Here is a 5,559-nt window from a genome sequence, read left to right as displayed (position 1 = left end):
GTTAGTGTTGACATTGCATCTGCAAGCTTACTAGTATTTTTTAAAGTTGCCGAGCAAGGCCTTAATCGTGGCAGATTTAGTGTTGACATTGCAAGAAAGTAGGAAACGTACGACACACTTGATACTGATACTCTCAACTAGTTAGTTAGGTGCACTTACCTTGGAATCTCATTCAGTTGGATGTTCAGAAATGTCTGCAACTGGATCATTAAGCTCCATGCCAAAATTTCCTTCACTAAAACAAAGAAGAAAGGCTGTTTAAATATATTTACCGCACGCCCAAATGTAACTAGCCTGAAGGGCGCAAAACTCCTACATCTGTGGGTTGCAAAACCGAAGAAACATGACTGAATTAGCATATGCCCAGTTACAAGTTACATCAGCTGTTGCTGTTCCACGAGGCTGGGGCGACCCTATATAAAGAATCGATTTGCATGCAACCTGAGTACCTGGCAGACATGGCTATCATGAAGAAGCTGCTACCCGTCTTTGCCCTCATGATGTTCCTGTCACACCTCCACGTCCATGGCGTCTCCGTATCTGTGCGCAGCAGCGCCAACGTTACCACAGAGAACAAAGAACAGCCACCGTCACGGCAGGTGCCACATCAGTGGCTTCCGGCATGGCAAATCCGGTCACTGCAACAAGGATCACGGCTCGGTCTGTTGTAAATACGGTCACCGCTACCCGCAATTAAGGTGCTCGCCCCCGGTGTCGGCCGACACACCGGCGATACTAACATTGAACAGCTTCGCACGAGGTAGAGACGGCGCTGGCAAATCGTTCTGCTACAACAGCTTCCACAAGGACACTGAGCTGATGGTGGCGCTGTCCACCGGGTGGCTGCGCCTGGACAGCAAGCGCAGGTGCAACAAGATGATCCACGTCAACGGGAACGGGCATGCCATGCTGGCCAAGGTCGTCGACGAGTGCGACTCGGTGTACGGCTGCGAAGCCGAGCACAACTTCAAGACACCGTGCCCATACAACGACGTAGACGCGTCACCAGCCGTGTGGAAGGCGCTGGGGCTCAAGGACGAGATTGGAGTGCTCAAGATCACTTGGTCTGATGTGTGAGCTATGCCATGTACACGCAAACATGCGGAAGCGTAGATGTGTGCGTTGTTCTCTTGGTGGTGGAGTTGTTGCTAATTAAAATATGCCACCACTCGCTTGTATTGATATTTTCACAATTTTATGTATTTGTCCTGTCTCGGTGCAATATTTACGATTCACATGTATATGATATTTTTCTTGATTTATGTATTTACCTTGTTTCGGTGCTATATGTATTATTTGTGTGTATTTAATATTTTTTAAGATTGATGTATTTGCCCAATTTGGGTACAATATGAAATGAAATTGGCAAATACATCAATTTTTAGTTCAACAAGACCTTGCATATATGACTGAGTACACACACACACACACTATCATATGTGATGTTATGCTGGCCATAGACATATATTTCACTATTTATACACAAAAACATTGAATTCTTCGGGCGGTAAAACTCGATGATTTTTGAGTTGCCCCTAGAATCGGTTCTTTTAGCGCCTACCGGAAAGAAACACCAGTATTGAGAAAAAAGAGAACCCTAAATGATGTGGAGGGAGCTGGTGAAATTAAAAAGCGCTTTGAGTACCACCAAACAACAAATTGCCAGGGAATATACAGAGGGAAACTATAGTGCGTTACATTTGTAATAATTTAATCCGGTGGTGTATTACTTTGATGTTGCCGAGCTACACCTTAATCTTGGTGGATTCCATCCAACATATAATATAAGAAATTAGGAAACGTATGTCACTCATACGGATAGTCTAAACTAGTTTGTTAGTTGCACTACTTTCCCATGAATTTCATTCACTCGGTTGTTCACAAATGACTATTAATAGAAGCACCATGCCAAAATTCCATTCACTGAAACAAAGAAGGCGGTTGTTTAAAAATATTTGTTGCACGCCCAATTGTTATAAACCCGAAGGTTGCAGAACACCAACCATCTGTTGGTTGCAAAACCAAAGAAAGAGACTGAATTAGTACAAAAGAAAGTCAAATTTGTTGTGAAAAAACTTCCAAACTTTTGTGACTTATTACTATTATTATTGTTATTATTATTATTACTTTCCATGTGGGGTGTATATACACCCAGGAACTAAAGGATATTTCCCACCGGGGCATGCTCTACCATATTTGATGATTTACAGGTTACATACTTATATTTATACCCAATAAAATAGAATTCAAAATTCATGAGTTTTTTTCCAAAGCCCGATTCTTCCGGTGCCTCCCAAAAAGACAGATGGTATGGAGAAGGGCGTGGAAGGTAACAGCTGGAATTACAAAGCGCTTTGAGTAACACCAAATAGAAAATTACAATAAAAAATAGATATAAGGTTAATCACAAGTGAGTTACATTTGTAATAATTCAATCTGTCTTTATGTTATTCGGATGTTACCGAGCTAGACCTTAATCTTGGCAGCTTCCATCCCCCACATATAATACAAGTAGGAAACGTACATCACTCTTGATACATATAGTCTCAACTAGTTACTTACACTACTTCACTGTGCATGTCATTCACTCGGCTGTTCACGCATGTCTCCACCTCGACTATTAATGGAAGTTCCATGCCAAAAGTTCATTCAATAAATAAAGAAGAGACAATTTTTTAAAAGTATATGTTGCACGCCCAAATGTTACAAGCCCGAAGATTGCAGAACATCAACCATCTATGGGTAACAAAACCGAAGAAACGAGACTGAATTAGATAATCTAGTTGCATGAACAGTTGATGTTCCTTGGGGGGCTTGGGCCCTATATAAAGAACATGGATCAACCAATATATCCTCACAAACAAACAAACACAAATTAAAGATTTGCAAGCATCGTCAGTACCTCACAGACATGGCTAACTTGAAGAAGCTATTAATATTTGCTCTCGTGATGTTCCTGTCACAGCTCCGCGTCCATGGTGTCTCCTTGTCCGTGGGCAACAGTGCAAACATTAATACAAAGACCAAACATCTTCGCGACAGGTGCCACATCAGTGGCTTTCTACATGGCAAATCCGGCGACTGCACCAGGGATCACAGCTCGGTCTGCTGTAAAGACGGTCACCGCTACCCGCAATTCAGGTGCTCGCCCCGCTGTCGGCCGACACGCCGGCGATCCTAACTCTGAACAGCTTCGCACGAGGTGGAGACGGCGGCGGCAAATCGTTTTGCGACAACCGCTTCCACAAGGACACCGAGCTGGTGGTGGCGCTGTCTACGGGGTGGCTGCGCCTGGACGGCAAGCGCAGGTGCAACAAGATGATCCGCATCAACGGGAACGGGCGTGCCGTGCTGGCCAAGGTCGTCGATGAGTGTGACTCGGTGTACGGCTGCGACGCCGAGCACAACTTCGAGCCACCGTGCCCATACAATGACGTAGACGCGTCACCGGCCATGTGGAAGGCGCTGGGGATCAAGGAGGAGACTGGAGTGTTCAAGATCACTTGGTCTGATATGTGAGCTATGCCATGTATACATTGCATTAAGCTACGTACACGCAGACATGCGAAAGCATAGATGTGTGCGTTGTTCTCTTGGTGGTGGAGTTGCAGCTAATTAAAATAAGCCAACACTCGCTTGTATTTGATATTTTCACAACTTTATGTATTTGTCCTGTCTTGGTGCTATATTTACGATTCACATGTAGATGATATTTTTTGATTTATGTTTTTAATATGTACTATTTATGTTTATTTAATATTTTTTTAGATTTATGTATTTGCCCAGGTTGGGTACAATATGAAATGAAATTGGTAAATACATCAATTTTTAGTTCAACAAGAACTTGCATATATGACTGAGTACACACACACACACTACCATATGTGATGTTATGCTGGCCATAGACATAAATTTCACTATTTATACACAAAAACATTGAATTCTTCCGACGGTAAAACTCGATGATTTTTGCGTTGTTTCTAAAATCGGTTCTTTCAGCGCCTCCTAGAAAGAAAGACCGGTATTGAGAAAAAAGAGAATCCTAAACGATGTGGAGGGAGCTGGTGAAATTAAAAAGCGCTTTGAGTACCACGAAACAACAAATTGCCAGGGAATATACAGAGGGAAACTCTAGTGCGTTACATTTGTAATCATTTAATCCGATGGTTTATTACTTTGATGTTGCCGAGCTACACCTTACTATTGGTGGATTCCATCCCATATATAATATAAGAAATTAGGAAACGTATGTCACTCATACGGATAGTATAAACTTGTTAGTTAGTTGCACTACTTTCCCGTGAATTTAATTCACTCGGTTATTCACAAATGACTATTAATGCAAGCTCCATGCCAAAATTCCATTCACTGAAACAAAGAAGGCGGATGTTTAAAAATATTTGTCGCACGCCCAATTGTTATAAGCCCAAAGGTTGCAGAACACCAACCATCTGTTGGTTGCAAAACCAAAGAAAGAGACTGAATTAGTGCAAAAGAAAGTCAAATTTATTGTAAAAAGTTTCCAAACTTTTGTAACTTATTATTATCATTATTATTTTCTATGTGAGGTGTATATACACCCAGGAACTAAAGGGTATTTCCCACTAGGGCATGCTCTACCATATTTGATGATTTACAGGTTACATACTTATATTTATACCCAATAAAATAGAATTCAAAATTCATTTGAATTCTATGGGTGGTAAAATACCGAGATTTCTGAGTTTTCCCAAATACCGATTCTTCGGTGCCTCTCAAAAAAACACCTAGTATGGAGAAGGGCGTGGAAGGTGGCTGCTGGAATTACAAAGAGCTTTGAGTAACACCAAATAGAAAATTACAAGAAAAATTAGATACAAGGTTAATCACAAGTGAGTTACATTTGTAACTATTCAATCTATCTTTATGTTATTCTGATATTACCGAGCTAGACCTTAATCTTGGCGGCATCCATCCCCCAGATATAATACAAGTAGGAAACGTACATCACTCTTGATACAGATAGTCTCAACTAGTTACTTACACTACTTCACTGTGCATGTCATTCACTCGGATGTTCACGCATGTCTCCACCTCGACTATTAATGGAAGCTCCATGCCAAAAGTTCATTCACTAAACTAAAGAAGAGATGGTTGTTTAAATGTATATGTTGCACGCCCAAATGTTACGAGCCCGGAGGTTGCAGAACATCAACCATCTTTGGGTTACAAAACCGAAGAAACGAGACTGAATTAGATAACACAGTTGATGTTCCTTGGGGCTTGGGCCCTATATAAAGAACGTGGATCAACCAATATATCCTCACAAACGCACAAGCATAAATTGCAGATTTGCAAGCAACATGAGTACCTCACAGACATGGCTAACTTGAAGAAGCTATTAGCTATGTTTGCTCTCGTGATGTTCCAGTCACAGCTCCGCGTCCATGGTGTCTCTGTGTCCATGGGCAGCAGCGCGAACGTTACTATAGAGACCAAACATCTTCGTGGCAGGTGCCACATCAGTGGCTTCCTGCATGGCAAATCCGGCGACTGCAACAGGGATCATGGCTCGGTCTG

General features: G+C 42.0%; 1 pseudogene; it reads left to right on the top strand.

Moving 5' to 3' along the window:
• The first annotated feature begins 2,911 nt into the window (after positions 1-2,911).
• LOC119306931 lies at positions 2,912-3,519 on the top strand (annotated as a pseudogene).
• The last annotated feature ends 2,040 nt before the right edge of the window (positions 3,520-5,559 follow it).

The sequence above is a fragment of the Triticum dicoccoides genome, chromosome 5B, assembly GCF_002162155.2.
Source record: "Triticum dicoccoides isolate Atlit2015 ecotype Zavitan chromosome 5B, WEW_v2.0, whole genome shotgun sequence".
Taxonomy (NCBI): Eukaryota; Viridiplantae; Streptophyta; class Magnoliopsida; order Poales; family Poaceae; genus Triticum; species Triticum dicoccoides.
Note: the sequence above shows the minus strand (reverse complement) of the source record. Positions and strands in the feature narration are given on the sequence as shown.